Genomic DNA, 23,621 nt, shown 5'->3' with positions numbered 1-23,621 from the left:
TGCTTCTTTAGACAAATAGGTGTAGCGTCTCCCACGTGCCCAGCGCTGTGCTGGTGTGGAAGAGCCTCAGGTTCAGCGTTAGCCTCCGAGCAGGGCTAAGTGCAGGCGCCCTGCGCGCTGCCTCCCGGGTCCTGGCGAGGCCCCACCTTTGGCGAGCTGGCCACTCTGCCTGCGGCAGGTATCAGCCACCCAGCTGTGCCGAGGTCTCCCTCTCCCCTGAGCTCAGGCTCTCTAGCCTTCCTACGGGTTCTGATGCGCACGCATACGAGGCCTTCTCTCTCGTAAGATTCGAAAGAGAAAGAGGAATAGGAACGAACGTTTATCCAGCGCTAGCTTCGTGCCTGGTCCTTTCCTGGCCCCTTTTCAATCAGCTCACTGCTTGCTAAACACAGCAGGCTGTCCGGGTGTTTGCTGAAGCCCCCGTACCTGCTCCTCTCATAGACGACACCTCCTGAGCACAGGGACAACCTGTGGGCTGCAACCAACAGGCGTGGGGCACTCACTCCGGCCTCCAGGCCCTGTGCGGGCTGCTTAGGAGGAAGCGAGCTGGGAGAGGTGGGAGTTCACAGGGTGTGTTCCCAACACACTGGAATTAGGCGTTAGACATTCAAAAGTGATCGCTACCGGCTGAAATTACGTCACTTTACTCAACATATGTCCTCATCAGTAAAGAGTTAAACTTTAACTTTCAAGCACTTTTTCCCTTGTTGTGTTACTTATTTTTTTAAATTATTATTAGTAAAGTTAAAAATAAAGTCAATACAGATGTAGAAGAGAAAAGGTAACAAAGTCTCTCAATCCCGTTTCACAGAAGGCAATAACGTCAGCAGTCCATGTGTGTGATCTGCATTATCTCCACACATACACAGGATTGTAAGGGGGATTTGGGAAGAGAGGGTTACACGGTGGGATCATACCCACGTATTACTCTGTAACTATCTTGTTTACTTTAATAATACGGCATGGGCTTCCCTGGTGGCGCAGTGGTTGAGAATCTGTCTGCCAATGCAGGGGACATGGGTTCGAGCCCTGGTCTGGGAAGATCCCACATGCCGCGGAGCAACTTAGCCCCGTGAGCCACAATTACTGAGCCTGCGTGTCTGGAGCCTGTGCTCCGCAACAAGAGAGGCCATGATAGTGAGAAGCCCGTGCACCGCGATGAAGAGTGGCGCCCACTCGCCACAACTGGAGAAAGCCCTCGTGCAGAAACGAGGACCCAATGCAGGCATGAATGAATAAATAAATAAATAAAAATTACAAAAATAATAATAATACAGCAAATACAGTCCTCCAGGGGTTTTATATACATTGTTCCCTAGTTGAAAGTCACATGCTATTTCATAGTATGGCTATATAGTATTTTAGTTAACTATTTTTTTATTGATTAACATTGAGGTAATTTCTAGTTTAGGGCCATTGTAAGTAATGCTGCAACACATCCTTGATCAGATGTCCGGAGGTATTGATGCTTTTATTTCTGAAGGATGTAAAAGAGGGATTGCACAATCAAAGGGTACATGTGTTTTTTGTTTTTTAAATTAATTAATTAATGTATGGCTGCGTTGGGTCTTTGTTGCTGCGCGCAGGTTTTCCCTAGTTGCGGAGAGTGTGGGCTACTCTTCGTTGCAGTGCGTGGGTTTCTCATTGCGGTGGCTTCTCTTGTTGCGGTGCACGGGCTTCAGTAGTTGTGGCACACGGGCTCAGTAGTTGTGGCTCATGGGCTCTAGAGCACAGGCTCAGTAGTTGTGGTGCACAGGCTTAGTTGCTCTGCAGCATGTGAGATCTCCCCGGACGAGGGATTGAACCCGTGTCCCCTGCATTGGCAGGTGGATTCTTAACCACTGTGCCACCAGGGAAGTCCCAAAGAGTACATGTGTTTTTAATTTGAATAGATTTCAGGTTACTTTCTGAAATGATTGTGACCATTAACAGATAGCAGGATACAAGAGTGCCCACTTCCTGACATTTCTCCAACTTAGCTGCTCATTGCTCCTTTTAATGTTTGATTATCTGAAATACATAGAGAACTTGATTGAAAAATAAAGACATTATAGTGTTAGTTCACTCAGAGTAAAAGCAAGTAGTAGAAAAAGATTATTAGGACCTAAATAATATAATCATAAAACTGACTTAACAGTGCTATACATACAAATGTATATGTGTATATATGTACACAGTGGAAAACAACATTCCCTTGAGATTGTCCCTGTGTTCAGGAGGTGTTGTCTATGGGAGGAGCAGGTGCAGAGGGTTTCAGCAAACACCTGGACAGCCTGCTGTGTTTAGCAAGCAGTGAGGTGATTGTAAACTGCCCAGGAAAGGGTCAGGCATGAAGCAGGTACTGGATCAATGTTCATTCCTATTCCTCTTTCTATTTCAAATCTCACAGGAGGAGTGAGAAGGCCTCTTATGCTTGTGCATCAGAACACGTACAAAGGAAAGAGAGCGGCCGATACATGAACACAGGAAGGGAAGGTGGGGAAAGCTCTGAAACGTTTGCTCTAGGTGAAGCACTGGGCAGTAATGGACAGAAACGGAACTTAGAGCTAGGGCTGAGGCTCCATCTAGTGGTTGCTCCTGGGAGAGCAGGCTGTGATTGCAGGAGCAATTTGCAAGGAATTCAGCCGTGTTCCCATTTCTTCTTTCCACAATGCTCTTGAGACGCAAGAGTTCTTTTATTCCAAAACAACCATTTGTAACATTTTGTTAAATTTACTTCCAGATTTCACTCTATAAACAAATTTTATGTACTTAACATGGTTATGATCATGCCATCTATAGAGGCTTTAATTTTCCAAGATTTCACATCCTGCACTTTGTTTCTTTAAAGCTCTTTTAAGTTGAGAAATACAGAATCATACAGAAAAGCATAGTACACAAATGTGTAGATAATATATTTCTGTGAAACAAACTCTGAGTAACCTCCACCTCAGTCAAGAAACACCACACTACTACCCATCCTGCTCCGAGAATCCTTCCTCCTAACTGGCCCTAGCCTCTGTGCCAACTTCTATGATATTCACTTCCTTGCCTTCATTATAATTTTACTGCTTAACTTGCACCCCCAATCGATGTAGTTTACTTTTGCCTGTTTTTGAACTTTACATAAATACAACCATATGTATTCCTTTAAACCTTACCCATTCTGTTTGCTCTGATTATGTTAAGACTCATCCTTGTGGTGTGCGTCTAAAGTTCTTTTATTTTCATCATTATGTACAATGACTTCAGATCAGCATACCACAATGTGTGTATCAGTCAGCTGTTGCTGCTAGGACAGTTCGTGCCCAGGTGTCTACTGCACGTGCACATGCATTTCTGTTGGGTGCACCTCCTAGGAGTGAAATGGCTGGGTCATTGGGGCATGCCTATCTTCAGCTTTACTACACACTGCCAAATATTATTCCAAAGTGATTGTGCCAGTTTACACTCCCTCTGTAAGAGTTTCCTTTGCCCCGTATTCTCATTAACGTTTGCTTGATTCTGCTCGGTGGGTAGAGGTGGTCCTAATTTGCATTTCCCCGATGTCTAAAGAGGCTAAGCACCCTTTAAATGCTTTTTGACAATTTGGGTATTCTCTTTGGGGCTGTGTCTGACCTAATCTCTTGTCCATTTGTCAATGAGGTTGTCTTTTTCTTACTGACTGTACGTATTCTGGATACAATTGCATTGTTGGTTAATGTGCCACCGATATCATTTCCCACTCCATGGCTTGTCTTTTTCTTTCTTTGGTGGTATCTCTTGCTGAACAGAAGTTCTTAATTTTAATGTTTTCAAGTGTATCCATCTACTCTCTACCCCCAGGTCATGACTAGAATCCCCTAAATTACCTTTTTTAAAGCTTTCCTGGACTTGTTTTTTACATTTAGGTCTCTGAGATGTCTAAAACTGAACTTTGTGTTCCGTTGGCCTGTCTCTCCATCCCTGTGCCATTTCAGAGTCTTCATCACTGTAGCTGTACGTACTGTTGCCGTCCAGGTGACCACATCCCCTCGCCTTGTTCTTTTTCAATTTGTTAGATATTTATTGAACACCAGCTGTGGGCCAGGCAATATTCTAGGCACTAGCATTGAAGAATCTATAAAGCTCTCTGTCCTCAAGAGAAGGGCAGGTGTGGTGCGAGTGAATAAATAGTTGGGCAAATAAGATTATTTCAGATATTGAAAGGAGTACAAAAAATGAAATGGAATTAAGAAATTGAAAAGGTTAATGAGATGGGGGCTCCCTTGGCTTAGAAGTGTGGAGTCTAACATTAGAGCCTCTCAGGTGGCCCTCTCAAGTCCAGCCCAACTTCTCAGTGTCCTGGAAGAATTCCCTCACCTACAGACAGCCATATCATTTAGCCCTCCACAATGTTGGCTTACACTGGGGAGATCATAGCATACTTGTGTGTGTTTGTATGATGGAGAACAGGAGGAAGCAGTCCTCGGGGGTAAAAGGTGCTGTTTACATGTAGAGATTTCTTCCCTTTTCAATTTCAGGTGCAGGGGCAAAGAGCTTATGATTCCAGGAAAAGCAATTTCTAGCATCTTATTGATAATCTTACCTGTACATAGATTGGTTTGCACTCCTGGCTAAGGGGGCTTAGAAGGAAACCAAGATCAAGGGGAAGCAAGAAGAGGAATAGCTGTGGGAGGGTGAGAGGAACAGGGGAACCTAGAAATTTAGAACACCTGTGCATGTTTTGTTCCCCACCCTGTTACTTACTAACTCTGAACCTTGGAATAAGACCACATCAGGACTCAGTTTCCTTCAATGTAAGGATGGGACTAGGTGATCTCTTAGGTCTCTGCTAGGTATAGCATCAACTTTATGAATGAATGCTGGGTAGTTTTCCTGACCTTCACCCGTACTCTTCTCTGACTGGGGTAGCAAGGATCCAAGGTGCTGTTTCTACTTAGATTTTAAATGAGGGTGGCAGGAGTACATTGTGAACATTTTCCAACCTTGAAAAATCTTTTGTATTCTAAAATTTATATGGAGAGGAACAGTCCCTAGAATAACTAAAACGATTTTGAAAAAACATAATAAAGTGAGAGGAATCTGCCTACTCAATATTAGTTAAGGCTACTCTATAAAGTATTCAAGATATTATGGTATTGGGGGAGGGATAGACACATAGCTCACTAGAAAAGAGTAGAGAACCCCAAAACAGACCAACACAAATATACTCAACTGGTTTCTAGGTGAAACAACAATTCAATGGAAGAACAATAGTCTTTTCAACAAACAGTGCTAAGGCATTTGGACATCCATGGGAAAAACAAACTCAACCTAAACGTCACACATTATTCAAAACAACTCAAAATTAATTAATCACACATTCCAATGTAAAACATAACACTATATAGTTTTTAGAACAGGAGAAAGTCTTTGGGTCTAGAAGATAGTAAAGAGTACATCCATAATGGAGAAAAATGATAAATTGGACTACATTAAAATCAAAAAACTTTTGCTCTGCAAAGACTCTGGTAGGAGGATGAAAAGATAAGCTACACATTGGGGGGACTTTATTTGCCAACCACATATCCAACAAAGGAGTAGTTCTAGAATGTAAAAGAACTCTCAAAACTCAACAGTAAAAATACAAACAGTCCAACTAGAAAACAGACAAAAGACATTTCATCAAAGAGGATATACAGATGGCAAATGTGCACATCAAAAGACTAGTGACATCGTTAACCATCAAAGAAATGCAAATTTAAAACACAATCAGAATGATTAAAATAAAAATATATCAGAATTCCAAATACTGGTAAGGATGTGAAGAAACAGTATCTTGCACATTTCTGGTAGGAATGTGAAACAGTACAGTTACTCTGGAAAAAGGTCTGGTAGTTTATTATGAAGCTACACCTGGGTTTGTCATATGACCCAGCAATTGCACACTCTTGTGTTTGTCTCAGGGAAACGAAACTTAATTTACACATAAACCTAATACATACATGTTCACAGCAGCTTTGTTCATAATAGCCCTAAACTGGAAACAACCCAGATATCCTTCTATGGGTGGATGGTTAACAAAGTGTGGTACATCCATATCATGGAATAGTATTATAATATAGTATAGTAGTAGTATTCCGTGGTATGAATAATAGTGAACTGTTGATTCATGCAACAATTTCAATGGATCTCCAGGGAATTACAATGAGCAGGAAAAAAGACAATACCAAAAGGTTATATATTAGAGAAACCCATCCATATAACATTCTTAAAGTGAAAAAAATAAAGAGATGACGAATGTATTAGTCATTGCCAGAGGTTAGAGGAGAGCCAAGTGGGTGAGGTTATAAAAGGATCCTGAAGTGATGACACTGTTCTGTATCTTGACTGTGGTGGTGGATACTTGAACCTACATGTGTGATAAAACTGCATAGAACTAAATATACCACACACACACAGGCACACACACACACGCACACACACAAATAACTGTGAAGGAAACAGGGAAATCTAAGTAAGGTCTGTCAGTTGTATCAGTGTTTCATCCTGGTTGTGATATTGAAGTGTACCATTGTGAGAATCTGAGTACAAAGTACACAGGATCTCTCTGTAGTATTTCTTACATCTGCATGAGTATCTACAATTATATCAAACTTAAAAGTTTAATTAGAGAAAAACATTTATACCATTAGTTTAATAGTTGCGTGGTATTCATTTATATGTAGGCATCATAATTGCTAACCAATTTTCTACTGTTATGAACAGTTAGGTTGTTTACAACTTTTTAAATAATGCCACATTGAACATCCTTGTAAATAAGCTTTGGGGAATGCCTTGTTCTCCCTGTTTTTGAGGGTAGGGTTTTTTGCCTTTTACTTTTAAAAAGTTATCAAAATTATGCATGCACATAGTTATAAAATGGTGCTAAGATAGTGCTTCTTAGAGTTTAAAGTGCATCTAGATCACCTGCGCTCTGTTGGGATATGGGTTCTGACTAGGTGTATGGGCGAGACCTGAGGACGCAGTTCTAACCAGCTTCCATGTGATGTGACACTGCTGATCTCCTCCACCCCCAACTCGGAATAATGAAGGGTTAGAAGACTTCCTTTGAAAACAAGATAGCCGCTTGGCTCGTCCCTCCCCCACCTAGAGACAATCAAGTTAGGTTTTAATAATAATTTTAAACTGCTGTTTTGATTTATTATTTAAGATGTTATCTATTAACCTCCAGTCATGGTAGTCCTGAAGAATCAGCATCTCGAATTTCGTCCCCTCTGCATTCCTATCCTCCTAATATCTTTCCCACTTTATGGCTAAATCAGCAGCAAGTGTTTATATCATTGTGGGCGTGCAAATATTATTCAATGTAAAGCCAAGTAGTGGACTATAGTGACACTTCTTTTTTTTTTTCTGGAGTTAATAATGGTTGCATTTTTCAAATGTGTGATTTTCTGTAAGTCTGTCCTTAAACTTAACTCTCTCTCAGATCACCTATAACCCATTTTCCAAATGTTCAAACATGTCAGTATTCTATCAAGTCTCTCCTTTCTCCTAGAGGCCTTCCTCCTGAAACCCTCTGACCTACTGCTGTAATTCCGATGACTTGTTCTCCAGGAATTCTGCATAACTTTCTTCTCTGATTTCCTGTTTCTTGGATCCTGTGTCTACCTTTACTCCTATATTGTGCTCAAAAATATCTCCCTGTAGCTTCCTAAGAAAAAGCACATAGGAGGTATAGATGTAGAGTTTTTCGCATGTCTGAAAAAAAAATCTTTTTTTTTAACTTTTATACTTGGTGGATAGTTGGGCTTTGTGTAGAACTCCCAGTTGCAATTACTCTTCAAAAACCTGAAGGCACTGCTTCACTGTGCTCTAGTATCAAATGCTGCTGGTGAGAAGCATCATGATGTTGTTCCCAGCCATTTGTGTATGGCCTGGGTTTTTTTTTTTTAATTTAGAAGCTTTTAGGGGTTTCTCTTTTATCCCTATTGTTGTTAAATATCTTATTGATGATCCCGGATGTGAGTTCCTTTTTATTCACTGTACCCATTCAGTCTAGATACTCAACCTTTACTACTGGGAAAAATATGTATTATTTACTTGATAATTTCCTTTCCCCCTGGAATACCTGTTAGAGGTTGTAACTCCTTGACAAGGCTCTAATATTCTTCCCATTTCCACATTCCCTCTCGTCATCTTTGATTTATTTATTTTTTTTGGAAAGATTTTCTCAAGTTTATTTCCAACCCTCCTATTGAATTTTTCCATTGTTCATTGTTCTCTAATTTTATTTTGTAATAAAAAGGCTTTTTTCTGATTATATTAATTATCCATTCTCATTAAAAGGATTCCAACAATACATAAAAATATAGAGAACGTAAAAAATTCCCTGTAGGTTAATATTCAGAATATACAAACAGCTCATACAACTCAAAGCCAAAGAAACAAACAACCCAATCAAAAAATGGGCAGAAGATATAAATAGACATTTCTCCAAAGAAGATATACAGATGGCCAAGAGGCACATGAAAGGATGTTCAACATCACTAATTATTAGAGAAATGCAGATCAAAACCACAATGAGGTATCACTTCACACCCGTGTATACTCATATGCTGTTGGTGGGAATGTAAATTGGTACAGCCACTATGGAAAACAGTATGGCTGGCTGTTCCTTAAAAAATTAAAAATAGAGTTGCCATATGATCCAGCAATCCCACTCCTGGACATATATCCAAAGAAAACTCTAATTCAAGAAGATATATGCACCCCAGTGTTCAGAGCAGCACTATTTACAATAGCCAAGACATGGAAACAACCCAAGTGCCCATCAACAGACGATTGGTTTAAAAAGATATGGTATAGCTTTGTGACCACCTGGAGGGGTGGGATAGGGAGGGTGGGAGGGAGGGAGATGCAAGAGGGAAGAGATATGGGAACATATGTATAACTGATTCACTTTGTTATACAGCAGAAACTAACACACCATTGTAAAGCAATTATACCCCAATAAAGATATTTAAAAAAAAAAGATATGGTATAGGTATACAATGAAATATTACTCAGTCATAAGAAAGAATGAAATATTGCCATTTGCAGCAACATGGATGGACCTAGAGATTATCACACTAAGTGAAGTAAGTCAGATAGAGAAAGACAAGTACTATATGATACCACTTATATGTGGAATCTAAAAATAATCCAAATGAATCTATATACAAAACAGAAAGAGACTCACAGACATAGAAAACAAATTTATGGTTACCAAAGGGGAAATGGAGTCGGGGGGGAGGGATAAATTAGGAGTATGGGATTACCGGATACAAACCACTATGCATAAAATAGATAAACAACAAGGATTTACTGTATAGCACAAGGAACTATATTCAGCATCTTGTAATAAACTATAATGGAAAATAATCTGAAAAAATATATGTATCTATAACGGAATCACTTTGCTGTACACCTGAAACTAACACAATATTGTAAACCAGCTACACTTCAATAATAATTTTTTTTAAGCTCTGTAGTCATATGCCTTTGTGGTAGTCAACCTAACATTTAGGTGACCATCATTTTATTCTTCCTTTCATACAAACACACTGTAGCAAAGCCACACATACGATTTGATATAAACAGGCTCTCATTTGTGTTGTTTTATCACAGATGCTCTTCCTGCCCTCCTCCCACCTCAGTGTCACCGCACAGTGGCCTCCATTAGCATGTGCCTACCACCTAGTGAATGGCCTCTAGATTTTCTCCGTAGTCTATAATCATAAACAGATGCATATACACGTGTACATGCATACACGCCTATACTAACACCGCAGACGCCCTTTCTGTGTCTTATACTCACCGCCTGACAACAATCACATTCATGAATGTGAATATCTCCACAGTACTTGTAGTTCTAAGTAATAGCTGCATAATATTCCATGGTGTGAGTGTATCAAAATTTGCTCATTTCACCTGTAGATAGCTACACACTTTTTTTCCAGTTCCTGGCAGCTACAAATATTAATTTAGTAAACCCCATTTTATATAGAACCCTATAGATTGGTATATTTTAGTGAATACAGTCTCAGGAATGGCATTGCCAACGATTATAAGAATTTTAATAGGTTCCAGATTGCCTTCCAGAAAGGCCATACTAATTCATATTTCCAGTAGCTTTTTATATTTCTCCTCATCTCCATCAGTAATGAGCATTATAATCTTATAATTCTTGGGTTTGGTTTGATATTGCTGCTTATGTTTTAAATTCTTATTTTGATTCAATTTTTTAGCACATATTTATTCAATTAGAGTTGCTTTTTCTTATTCCCTCTTATTCTTTTTTAAACTTTTATTTTAAAATAATTAGAGTCACAGGAAGTTGAAAATTAATACAGAGAAGTCCAGTGTACCCTTTACACAGTTCCCCAAAGGTAACATCTTACATAACTACAGAACAACATCAAAGCCAGGAACTGACATTGGAAGAACATGTGTGTGTGTGTTTCTGTGCCATTTGATCACATATGTAGATTCATGTGACAACCACCACCAGCCAGATACATACTATTCCACCAGCCTCATGCTACTACCCTCTGCAGTCAAAACTTACTTCCCCTCCCCTAAGCAATTTCAACCACTAATCTGATCTCCATCTCTATGATTTTGTCATTTCAAAAATGTCACCTTTTGAGATTTGCTTTTTTCACTCAGCATAAATCCAGTGATTTTCATTGAGTTGTTGTGTGTATCCATTCCTTTTTATTGCTGAGTACCATTCCATGGAATGGCTTTACCATATTTTCCTTAACCAATTACCTGTTGAAGGACATTTGGGTCATTTCCAGTTTGGGGCTATCACAAATAAAGCTCCTATAAAGATTTTTGAACAGGTTTTTTTGTGGACAAAGGTTTTCATTCCTCTGGGGTAAATGTCCCATCAGTGTGACTGCTGATTTGTATGGTAAGTATATGTTTAGTTTTTTAAGAAAGTGCCAATTTTTTTCCAGAGTGGCTGTACCATTTTACATCCCCACCATCAATATATGAGAGATCTGGTTTTCTGCATCCTTGCCAACATTTGAAATTTTAGATGTATTTCATTTTAACTGTACTAATAAGCATGTCGTGATCTCATGATTCTGACATACATTCCATGAGGGCTAGTGATGTTGAACATTTTTCATGTACTTATTCACTGTCTTAGCTCGGGCTGCTATAACAAAATACCACAGACTCCAGCTTAAAAAACAACAGAAATTTATTTCTCACATTTCTGGAGGCCAGGAAGTCCAAGATAGAGGTATTAGCAGATTCAGTGTCTGGTGAGAACTCTCTTCCTAGACAGCCTCTTCACTGTAATGTCACATGGCAGGAGAGGGAAGGGAGCTTTCTGGGGCCTCTTTTATTAGGGCACTAATCTCATTCAAGAGGGCTCTACCCTCATGGCCTAATTATCTCCAAAGGCCCCGTATCCTCTATACCATCACCTTAGGGAGTTAGGATTTCAACATGTGAATTTGGGGGGACACAAATATTCAGCCTATAGCATTTGCCATACCCGTATATCTTCCTCAGTGAAAAGTCTTTTCATATTTTTGCTCATTCTCTAATTGAATTGTTGATTTTTACAGTGGAGTTTTGAGAGTTCTTTTTTATGAGGTATATTGGACATATAACATTGTGTAACTTTAAGGTGTACAACATGTTGATTTGATAGAATTATATATTGCATTTTATATTGCAATATGATTACCACTGTTAGCTAGCATCTCTATCATGTCACATAATTTTCATTTCTTTTTTGTTGTGATAACATTTAAGATCTAATCCCTTAGCAATTTTGCAATTTATAATACGGTATTGTTGACTATAATCACTATGCTGTGCATTAGGTCTCTAGGACTTGTTCATCCTCTAGTTGCAAGTTTGTACCCTTAAACAAAATCTCCAAAATTACCCTGCCCCCTAGCCCCTGGGAACCACCATTCTACTCTCTGATTCTACAAGTTCAGCTTGTTTAGATTCCACATGTGACTGATACCATACAGTGTTTGTCTTTCTCTGTCTCACTTATCTCACTTACCCTAATGCCCTCGAGGTCCATCCATGTTGTCAGAAATGGCAGGATGTCCTTCTTTCTCATGGCTGAAATATATACCACATCTTCTTTATCCATTCATTCATTGATGGACACTTAAGTTGTCTCCATATCTTGGCTATTATGAATAATGTTGTCAAACATGGGAGTGCAGATATCTCTTTGATATCCTATTTCCATACCCTTTGGCTATATACCCAGAAGTGGGATTGCTTAATCATATGGTAGTTCTACTTTTAATTTTTTGAGCAACCTCTATATTATTTTTCATAGTAGCTGAACCAATTTACATTCCCACCAATAGTGCACAAGGGTTCCCTTTTCTTCATATCCTTACCAACACTTGTTATCTCTTATCTTCTTGATGATAGCTACTCTGATAAGTGTGAGGTTGTATCTCACTGTGGTTTGATTTTCATTTCCCTGATGATTAGTGATGTTGAGCATCTTTCCATGTACCTGTTGTCCACTTGTATGTCTTATTTGGAAGAAATATCTGTTCAGTTCCTCTGCTTATTTTTCAATCAAATTGTTTGGTTCTTTGGTTACTGAGTTGTGTGAATTCTTTACATATTTTTGATATTAACTCCTTATCCAATATATGGTCTGCAAATATTTTCTACTCTTTTGTAGGTTGCCTTTTCATTTAGTTGATTGGGTTTTTTGTTTGTTTTTGCTGTGCAGAAGCTTTTCAGGGCTTCTCTGGTGGCGCAGTGGTTGAGAGTCCGCCTGCTGATGCAGGGGACACGGGTTCGTGCCCCGGTCCGGGAAGATCCCACATGCCGCGGAGCGGCTGGGCCCGTGAGCCGTGGCCTCTGAGCCTGCGCGTCCGGAGCCTGTGCTCCGCAACGGGAGAGGCCACAACAGTGAGAGGCCCGCGTACCGCAAAAAAAAAAAAAAAAAAAGCTTTTCAATTTGATGTAGCCCAGTTGCTGACTTTTGCTTTTGTTGCTTATGCTTTTGGTGTCATATCCCAAAATCATTACCAAGACCAATGTCAAGGAGCTTCTTCTTTGTTTTCTAAAAGTTTTACTGTATTCAGACTCATGTATTTTTGTTTTTGGGGTTTTTATTCTCCCTCACAGTTCTGGAGTCTGGGAAATCTAAGATCAAAGTGCCAGCCCATTCAGTTTTTGGTGAGGGCTCTCCTCCTGGTTTGCAGGCAGTCACGTTTCCAGTCTTATGTTTATGTGTTTAATCCATTTCAAGCTAATTTTGTGAGTAGTGTAAGATGGGGTACAATTTCATTTTTCTGCATGTAGTTATTTAGTTTTCTAGATAGATATCCTTTATTGAAGTGTATCAGGGTAATTCTGGCCTTGTAAAATGAATTTGTAAGTATTCTCTCTTCTTCGATTTTTTGGAAAGTTTAAGAAGAATTGGCATTAATTCTTATTTAAATGTTTGGTAGAATTCTCCTTTGAGACCAACTGGTTGTGACCTCTTTTGTGTTGGGAAATATATGATTTGGTCTGTTTAGATTTTCTATTGCTTCGTGATTCAGTCTTGGTAGGTTGTATGATTCTAGGAATTTATCCATTTTCTTTAGGTTATTCAATTTGGTTACATATAACTGTCAATAGTAGTCTCTGATGATCCTTTGTATTTGTGTGGTATCACTTGTAATATCAACTCTTTCATTTCTGATTTTATTTATTTGAGTCTTTGCTCTTCTTTTCCTAGTTAGTCTAGCTAAAGGTTTGTCAATTTTGTTTATCTTTTCTAAAAAATAACTTAGTTTCGTGACCTTTTCTATTGTTTTTCTGGTCTCCATTTCATTTATTTATGTTCTTATCTTTGTTATTTACTTCCTTCTGATAATTTGGGCTCAGTTTGTTGTTGTTCTTTTTCTGGTTCCTTGAGGTATAAAGTTATGTTGTTTATTTGAGATCTTTTTTCTTATTGTAGGTATTTATCACTGTAAATTTCCCTCTAAGAACTGCTTTTGCTGCATCCCCTAGGTTTTGGTGTATTGTGTTCCATTTTCATTTCTTTCAAGATATTTTTATTTCAATTTTTATTTCTTCTTTGACCCATTGGTTGTTCAGGACTGTGTTGTTTAATTTCCACATACTGATATGTTTTAATTTTCCAGTTTTCCTTCTGTCATTGATTTCTAGTCAAACTATTGTCTAGAAAGATATCTGGTAATATTTCAATCTTCTTAAATTTCCTAAGACTTTTTTTTGTGACTTATCATATGATCTATCCTGGAGAATGTTCTGTGTATGCTTGAGAGCAATGTGTATTCTGCTGCCATTGGATGGAACGTTATGAATATGTTTGTTTGATCCATTTGGTCTAAAGTATAGTTCAAGTCCAAAATTTTCCTATTCATTTTATCTTTTCTAAAAAGATAAACACTGGAGTCTCCTATCCTACTATTGTATTATTTTCTACTTCTCCCTTCAGATATGTTACTTATCGCCTTAGTATATTTAGCTACTCCAGTGTTGGGTGCTTTATACTTATGACTGTTATATCTTCTTCATGAATTGACCCCTTTACCATTATAATATGACCTTCTTTATCTCTTATTACAATTTTTAGCTTAAAGTTTATTTTGTCTGATATAAGTATAGCTACCCTGCTCTCTTTTGATTTCCACATGCATGGAATATCCTTTTTCATCCCTTCTCTTTGAGCCTATGTGGCCGTAAATCTGATTGAGTCTCTTTTAAGCAGCATATATTTCTTTCTTTTTTAATCCATTCAACCACTCTCTGCCTTCTGATTAGAGAATTTAATCTATTTACATTTAGAGTATTTACTGATAGGAAAGGACTTATTAATCCAATTTTGTTAATTGCTTCCTGGCTGTTTTGTAGTTCCTTTCTTCCTTTCTTCCTCTCTTTCTGCCTTCCTTTGTGAATGGATGATTTTTCATAATGGTATGCTTTGATTCCCTTCTCTTTATCTTTTTTGCATCTACTATAGGTTTTTGCTCTGAGGTTAACATGAGGCTTACATAAAACATCTTATAGGTAAAACATTCTCTTCTATGCTGATAACAACTTCAATCATATACAAAAACTCTACGCTTTTATTCACTCCCCCTTTATGTTTTTGATATCATAATTTACTTATTTTTATATTGTATTTTTATTAACAAATTATTGTAAATTTAGTTAATTTTTATACTCTTGTCCTTTAACTTTTATACTGGATTTAAATGGTTAATACACCACAATATTACAGTATTAGAGTGTTCTGAATTTGACTATATCTTTAACTTTACCAGTTAAAGTGTACCAGTGTGTTGTACATTTTCATATGTTTTCATATTACTAATTAGCATCCTTTCATTTCAGCTTGTGGAATTCCTTTCTACATTTCTTATAAGGCAGGTCTAGTGACGATCAATTCCCTCAGCTTTTGTTTTTTGTGGGAAAGTCTTTATCTCTCCTCCATTTCTGAAGGATGACCTTGCCAGGTAGAGTATTCTTGCTTGGCAGTTTCTTACTTTCAACACTTTGAATATATCATCCCACATTCTTCTGGCCTATAAAGCTTCTGCTGAGAAATCCGCTAGTAGCCTTTTGGGGGTTCCCTTGTAAGTTACAAACTTCTTTTCTCTTGCTTCTTTTAAGATTCTCTCTTTGTCTTTGATTTTTAACAGTTTTAATATAATATGTCTTGGAGAGCTTCTATTTAAGTTGACTTTGTTTGGTGACTTGTAGGTTCATGAATTTGGCTATCCAAATCTTTCCCCATATTTGGGGAATTCTCAGCCATTATTTCTTTAAATAAGCTTTTTGCCCCCACTCTCCCTCTCTTCTCCTTTTGGAACTCCAATAATTCACAAATTGGTTCTTTTGAGGTATCTGATGGATCATATAGTTTTCCTTCATTCTCCTCTAACTGGATAATTTCAAAGTTCCTGTCTTCTGTCTCACAGATTCTTTCTTCTGCTTGATCCATCCTGCTGTTGATGCTTTCTACTGCATTTTTCATTTCATACGTTGTATTTTCCACTTGGAATTTCTGTTTGGTCCTTTTTATTTTTTTAGATATAACTGACATACAACATTATATTAGTTTCAGATGTACAACATAATGATTCAATATGTGTATATATTGTGAAATGATCACCACAATAAGTCTAATTAACATCTGTCACCATACACAGTTACAGAATTTTTTTCTTGTCATGGGAACTTTTAAGATCTACTCTCTTAGCAACTTTCAAACATGCAATACAGTATTATTAACTGTAATTGCCCTGGTGTATATTATATCCCCATGGCTTATTTATTTTATAGCTGGAAGTTTGTACCTTCTGACTCCCTTCACTTCTTTCACCCACCTCTCCATCCCCCACTTCTGGCTACCACCAATCTGTTCTCTGATTCTATGAGCTTTTGTTTTTAGATTCAACATATAAGTGAGATCATAAAATAAATCATAAATCTTTCTATGTCTGACTTATTTTGAAAATTTAGTATAATGCATTCAAAGTCCATCTATGTTGTCACAAATTGCAAGATTTCATTCTATTTTATGGCTAAATAATATTCCATTGTGTATATACATATAACACATTTTCTTTATCCATTCATATATCAATGACACTTCGGTTGTTTCTATATCTTGGCTATTGTGAATAATGCTGCAGTGAACACAGGGGTGCATGTATCTTTTCAAGTCAGTGATTTCATCTTCTTCGAATACCCAGAGGTGGAATTTCTGGTTCAGATGGTAGTTCTAATTTTAATTTTTTGAGGAACTTCTATACTGTTTTCTGTAGTGACTGTACAAGTTTACATTTCCACCAACAGTGCACAAGGGCTCCCTTTTCTCCACAACCTTGCCAACACTTGTTATTTCTCATCTTTTTGATGATTCTGACAGGTGTGAGATGATATCTCATTGTGGTGTGGATTTGCATTTCCCTGATGATTAGTCTGTTGAGCATCTTTTCATGTACCTGCTGGCCATCTGTATGTCTTCTTCGGAAAGGTGTGCATTCAGGTCTTTAATCAAATTGTTGTTGGGTTTTTTTTTGTTTGTTTTTGAGCTGTATGAGTTCTTTATATATTTTGGATATTAACCCCTTATCTGGTATATTATTTGCAAATACTTTCTCCCATTCAATAGGTTACCTTTTCATTTCATTGATGGTTTCCTTTGCTGTGCAGAAACTTTATAGTTTGATATAGTCCCACTTGTTAATTTCTGCTTTTGTTTCTTTGCGTTTGGTGTAAAATCCAAAAAAATCTTCACCAAAACCAATGTCAAGGAGCTTACTGCTTACGTTTTCTTCTAGGAGTTTTATGGTTTCGGGTTGTGCATTCAAGCCTTTAATCCATTTTTAGTTGATTTTTGTGTATGGTGCATGATATTCTTTTGCATGTGGATGTCCAGTTTCCCAACACCATTTATTGAAGAGACTGTCCACCCCACCATATATTCTTGGCTCCTTTGTCATAAATTAATTGCTCATACATGAGTGAGTTTATTTCTGAGCTTTCAATTCTGTTCCATTGATCTATGTGTCTTTTTTTATGTCACTAATGTTTTGATTACAATACTTTGTAATATAGTTTGAAATTAGGAAGCACAATGCCTCTAGCTTTGTTCTTCTTTCTTAAAATTGCTTTGGCTATTTGGGGTCTTTTGTTGCTCCACACAAATTTTAGGATTATTTGTGCTATGTCTGTGAAAAAAGCTATTGGAAGTTTGATAGGTATTGCATTGAAACTGTAGATTGCTATAAGTAGTGTGGCCATTTTAACAATATTAGTTCTTCTAACCCATGAGCACAAAACATCTTAACATTTATTTGTGACATTTATCTTCTTTGATTTCATTCATCAAAGTCTTATAGTTTTCAGTGAACAAGACTTTCATCTTCTTAGTTATATTTATTCCTAGGTATTTTATTCTTTTGATGCAATTGTAAATAAGAATGTTTTCTTAATTTCTCTTTCTGCTAGTTTGTTTTTAGTATATAGAAATGCAACATATTTCTGTATATTTTGTATCCTGCAATTTTACTGAATTCATTTATTAGTTCTAAAAGTTTTTGGTGGAGTCTTTAGGGTTTTATATATATAACATCAACTCATCAGCAAATATGACAGTTTTACTTCTTCCTTTCCAATTTGAATGCCTTTTATTTCTTTTTCCTGCCTAATTTCTGTGGCTAGGACTTCCAATACTATGTTGAATAAAAGTGATACAAGTGGGCATCTTTGTCTTGTTCCTGATCTTAGAGGAAAATCTTTCAACTTTTCACCATTGAATGTGATGTTTACTGTGGGCTTGTAATAGATGGTCTTTATTATGTTGAGGTATGTTCCCTCTATACCCACTTTGTTGAGAGTTGTTTGGTTCCTTTTTAAATTAATGATTTTTATCTTTGTTAAACTTCTCATTTTGTTCATGTACTGTTTTCTTGATTTTGTTGAATTATATTTCTGTGTTTTCCCGGGGCTCATTGAGTTTCCTTAAAAACTATTTTGAATCTTTATCAGGTAAATTGCAGACTTCTATGTCTTTGGGATAGGTTACTGGAATATTACTGTGACCTTTGGTGGTGTCATGATTCCTTGATTTTTCATGTTCCTTGATTTTTTGTGTTGCTATCTTCAAGTTGAAGTAGCGGTCACCTCCTCCAGTCTTTTCTAACTGCCCTCAGGAGAGAAATACCTGCTGTCAGGCCTGCTAGTGATTCTGAGGTTTTCTCAGACCTTCTATGAACATACCTATTCCATGCTTCTACTCCCTCTTCTGGAAGATTTCGTAAGTTTTTATGCCTTCTACTGATCCTGCAAAACACCAGCTGGTGTGACAGTCTCCCTTTTGTTTTCTACAAGGTGACACTAAAACTCAAATTTGTGTTTTCTTCCAGACCTACAGATTCAGGCTGGTTTTACTCAGGTGCTCACTAGCCAACCACTTTTTCCATCCTTTTTATTTCAGCCTACCTATATCATTATATCTGAAATGAGTTTCTTATAGCCTGAATATAGTTGGCTGTTGTTTTTAATCCATTTTGCCCTTCTCTGTTTTTAATTGATCTTTTTATATATACTATTTACCATTTATATGTAAAGTAATTGTTAGGGCTTAAGTCTGCCTTTTTATTTTTCATTATTTTTGTTTCATATTTATCATTTCTGTGTTCTTTTTCTGCAGTTTTATACACTGAGTATTTTTTAGAATTCCATTTTTATGTATTATAGCTTACTTGAGTCTCTTTTAATAATTTTTTTAGTGGTTGCTTTAGGTATTACATTCTACATATACAACTTATCATGGTCTACTGGTGTGGACACTTTACCAGTTCAAGTGAAATGTAGGAACCTTACCTCCCTTTAAATCCCTTTACCTTACCCTGTTTATAATTGTCTTAAATATTTCCTCTAAATAGATTGAGAACTACATCAGACAATGTTATAATTTTTGCTTTGAGCAGCAAACATAATTTAGAAATCTCAAGAGAAGGAATGTCTGTTGTTTTTACCCATATTTTTACTCTTTACATTGTCCGTTTTTTCCCAATGTTTGTTGCAAGATGCTTTCTTTTATCATCTGTTTCAAAACTTCCTTTAGTCATTTTTTAAAGGTATATCTGATGGCAACAAATTCTCTCAGTTTCCTTCCTCTGAGAGTGTCTTGATTTTTTCCTTCATTTCTGAAGAACATTTTCACTGGATATAGGATTCTGCATTAACAATTGTTTTCTTGATGAGTGACTCTTGAAGATGTTGGGCCACTTCTTTCTGGTCTTCATGGTTTCTGATAATGTCATTTAAATAGCTTTTCCCTTACAGGAAAGGTGTCTTTTCTATCTCGCTGCTTTCAACATTTGTCTTTTTTGTCCTTAGATTTCAGAAGTTTGATTATGAAGTTTCTTCATGTAGATTTCTTTGAGTTCATCTAATTTCAGATCTGTAGTTTCATGTCTTTTGCCAAATTTTGGAAATTTTTAACTATTATTTCTTTGACTACATTTTCACCCCCACTTACTTTCTTCTCTCTTTTTTGGATTCCAGTACCCTAGTGTTTGATCTTTCTTTATCTTTCACAGGGCCTTGAGCCTTTTTTTTTTCAGTTTCTTTTCTCTTTTTTGTTTATATTGTGTAATTTCTATTGTTCTATCTTCAAGTTCAGTGATCCTCTGTCCTCTCCATTCTCCCATGAGCCCATTCATTGAATTTTTAAATTTCAGTTATTGCATTTTTCAGTTTTATAATTTCTAGTTAGTTATTCTTTATATCTTCTATTTTATTGTTAAGATTTTCTATTTTCTGAGATCTTCTATTTTTCCATTTGTTTTAAGAGTATTTGTATTTCTTGTTGAAACATTATTTGATGGCTACTTTAAAACCTTTGTCAGATAATTCCAGCATCTTCTCAGTGTTGGCATCTGTTGACTGTTTTTTTTTATTCAAGTTGAGATTTTCTCTAATCCTGGTATGACTAGTGAATTTCTGTTTTATTCTGGATATTTGGGGTAGTATGTTTTGAGTCACTGTATCTTATTTAAATCTTCTGTTTTGCAGACCACTTCTAACAACCACCCCAGTGGGGAAAAGTGGGCACTGCTTCATTACTGCCAGGTGTAGGTGAAATACCAGCTTCTTTTTTTGGCCTCTATTGACAACCTGTTGCAGGAAGGGGTGTCTCATTACTGATGGGTGGGAACAGGAGTTGAGGTTCTCTACTACAACTCCACTGACACCTCCATGGTTCAGAGGGAGACTTGTTAATGTTCCCCATGGGGTAGGAAGACTTTGTTAATGCTAGATGGTGGTGAAAGTCCTGGCTTTCTACTAGGTCTCCTCCTACATCACCCCAGTGGGGCAGGGGAGGGATGCCTCACTGCCCTGCATGGAAGACACCATGGGAGAGAGCCCCATTACCACTGGAAGGGGATCAACATCCCAGCTACCCTCTAGGCCTTCCTGACACCATTTGGCTGGGAGAGAATTGTGCCTCATTATAGATAGATGAGGTCAGAAGTTCCCACTTGTGCTTTGGTGAGGAAGGCAGGGAATGAGGGGATGTTGCATGCTAGAGTAGGGCAGTTCTTATCTAAAAGTTTTCTGTCTTGCTAGTCTGCTCCTCTGGGTAGAGAAAGCAGGCTTTTGTTGGGACTTTATGCCTGTGCCTAGTGGTATTTCCAGGTTGCAACTTTCTCCAGGACCTATATATGAGGACCTATATATGAAGTGGAATATATGATGCAGAGAAAACTTAGGGAACTCACTGGTGTGTTGTTCCTTGCATTCTAGGATCCCTAGCTGGTGTACCTTCTTCTCTCTACCATTCAGAGTCTTCATTTTTTTTTTTTTTTTTTGTGGTACGCGGGTATCTCACTGTCGTGGCCTCTCCCATTGTGGAGCACAGGCTCTGGACGCGTAGGCCCAGTGGCCATGGCTCATGGGGCTAGCCGCTCCGCGGCACGTGGGATCTTCCCGGACCAGGGCACGAACCCGTGTCCCCTGCATCGGCAGGCGGACTCTCAACCACTGCACCACCAGGGAAGCCCCAGAGTCTTCATATTTTTGTTTCATATATAATGTCTCAAGATTTTCGCTGTACTTAGTGAGACAAATAGGGAGAAGTATGTCAGCCAGTCTGCTACCCCAGAATCTGGATCTTCTTGTTCAATTAGTTGAAATTATAAGTGTCTGGTGTTTTAAGTTGGCTGGCAATTTGAGGAGGAGAGAGGGGAAATGCAAAAGAGAGTATGCATAGTAACTAGGCTGAACCTGCTAAGGGAGGTTACCTGAGGGCCACAGTTTCACACACAGACTTTAAACCAAAACCTCTGTGTGTTTCCCTAGGACTTGCCCCTGTCCTGCATAGTCTCTGATAACTCCTTTCCTTTAGATAGCATCCTATGCTGGGCTAAATCATTTGCCCTTTCTGCAACCACTTACCCTGTGCTATACAGTAGGTCCTTATTGGTTATCTGTTTTATGTATACGATAGTAGTGTGTATCTGTTAATCCGAAATCCCTAGGTTATCCCCTGCCCCTTTCCCATTTGGTAACCATGTTTGTTTTCTATGTCTGTGAGCCTATTTCTGTTTTGTAAATAAATTCATTTGTACCATTTTTTAGATTCCACATATGAGTGATATCATATGGTATTTGTCTTTCTCTGTCTGACTTACTTCACTTAGTATGATAATCTCTAGGACCACCCATATACCGTCTACTTTTAATCTATGTAAAGAAAGCTTATGCATTTATATGTCTTTATCATCTGGAGAGCTGGGACTCTGTTTTGTACATCTTTGAGTTCCCATTGCTTAAAAAATTCCATGGCAGCAAGCTTCGTTCTGTTCTATGCTGAATCTCTAGCATTTGCAGTGCTGTCTGGCATATACCATGTGCTCAAGAAAGGCTTGAGAAAGTCAGGAAGTTGACTACCTATTGGAACTCTTCTTTATTCTGAAAATTCTCATTTCATAAGACAATGTATACATACCTTGCACTATGTGGTAATGGATTTTGATCTGCCTTGCCTGTGTTGGCTGATGGAATGACATTAAACACATTAGGAGAACACCTTGTTCATTTGTGGGTAACAAGGTTACTTTACCAGGATGCAAGCTGAATAAACTGAATCTGTGTTGCCCAACACTACAAAGAGAATTTGTAGAAATTTTTCCCAATAAAAATGAAAAAAGCCTCCCCCAAATAATGAAAAATCATAGAATGAGTTGAATGCTAAGTAGTATTTTTGTAGTGACGTTCTCAGGTGGGATCTGAAAATAAGTCATTCCGGAGAGATAGGACTCCATCACCACCTCAGCCATCTCAGCCCTGTCTACTTATTAACAAAAACAATAATATTGGCTACTATATATTGATGTATCGAATGTGACAGGCATTATACTATGTGTTTTATGTGCACTATCTCATTTAATTCTCATAACACTTCTGAGGGTATTAGTATTCCCATTTTACAGATGAAGAAACAAAAGGGGATTAAGGAAACTTACTTGCCCAAAGTCACACTGCTGGTAAGAGCCAGAGCCAGGATTCAAACTCAGCTTACCTAACCCCAAAGTCTGCTCCCTGACCCTCCACCCTAGGACACACAGGAGCACCAGAACAGCCTGATCACCTTGCCTCTCTCTTATTTGCCTGTCTCTCCAGCACACTGATTCTCAATCGGAGGATTCCACCTTGCATCAGAATCCCTTAAGTGGGCATTTCCCACCCCCAGAATTTCTAATCTGCAAGTCTTGATGGGCTTTCTAAGACTGCAGCTCTAGCAAGTTCCCAGGAGTAGGAGTTACCTGTTGCTGTAGAACCAGCTGAGTAAGCTTGGGCTCATGGTCTCTCACAAGGCTGTAGTCACTATGTTGGCAGGGGCTGTGCACAGCTCAAGGTCGGACTGCAGGATGTCTTGCTTCCACACTTGCTCAGGTAGCTGTTGACAGGCCTCAGATCCCCGCTGGCTGTTGGCTAGAGACATCAGTTCCTTGCCACATGAGTCCTTCCATGGCCCTGTTTACAGTATGTCATCTGGCTTCTCCCAGAGCAAGGGGTCCATGAGAGGCACCCCCAAATGGAAGCCACAACCTTTTTATGACCTAATCTTGGAAGTGACGTCCCGT

At 38.1% G+C, this 23,621-nt stretch overlaps 1 protein-coding gene across 2 annotated transcripts in view; it reads left to right on the top strand.

Annotated features, from left to right (window-relative positions):
- The window catches only part of LOC132428716 (rho guanine nucleotide exchange factor 4), a 136,435-nt gene that overhangs the window by 797 nt on the left and 112,017 nt on the right, over window positions 1-23,621 (top strand). The window lies entirely within an intron of this gene.

The sequence above is a fragment of the Delphinus delphis genome, chromosome 7 (assembly GCF_949987515.2).
Source record: "Delphinus delphis chromosome 7, mDelDel1.2, whole genome shotgun sequence".
Lineage (NCBI taxonomy): Eukaryota > Metazoa > Chordata > Mammalia > Artiodactyla > Delphinidae > Delphinus > Delphinus delphis.
Note: the sequence above shows the minus strand (reverse complement) of the source record. Positions and strands in the feature narration are given on the sequence as shown.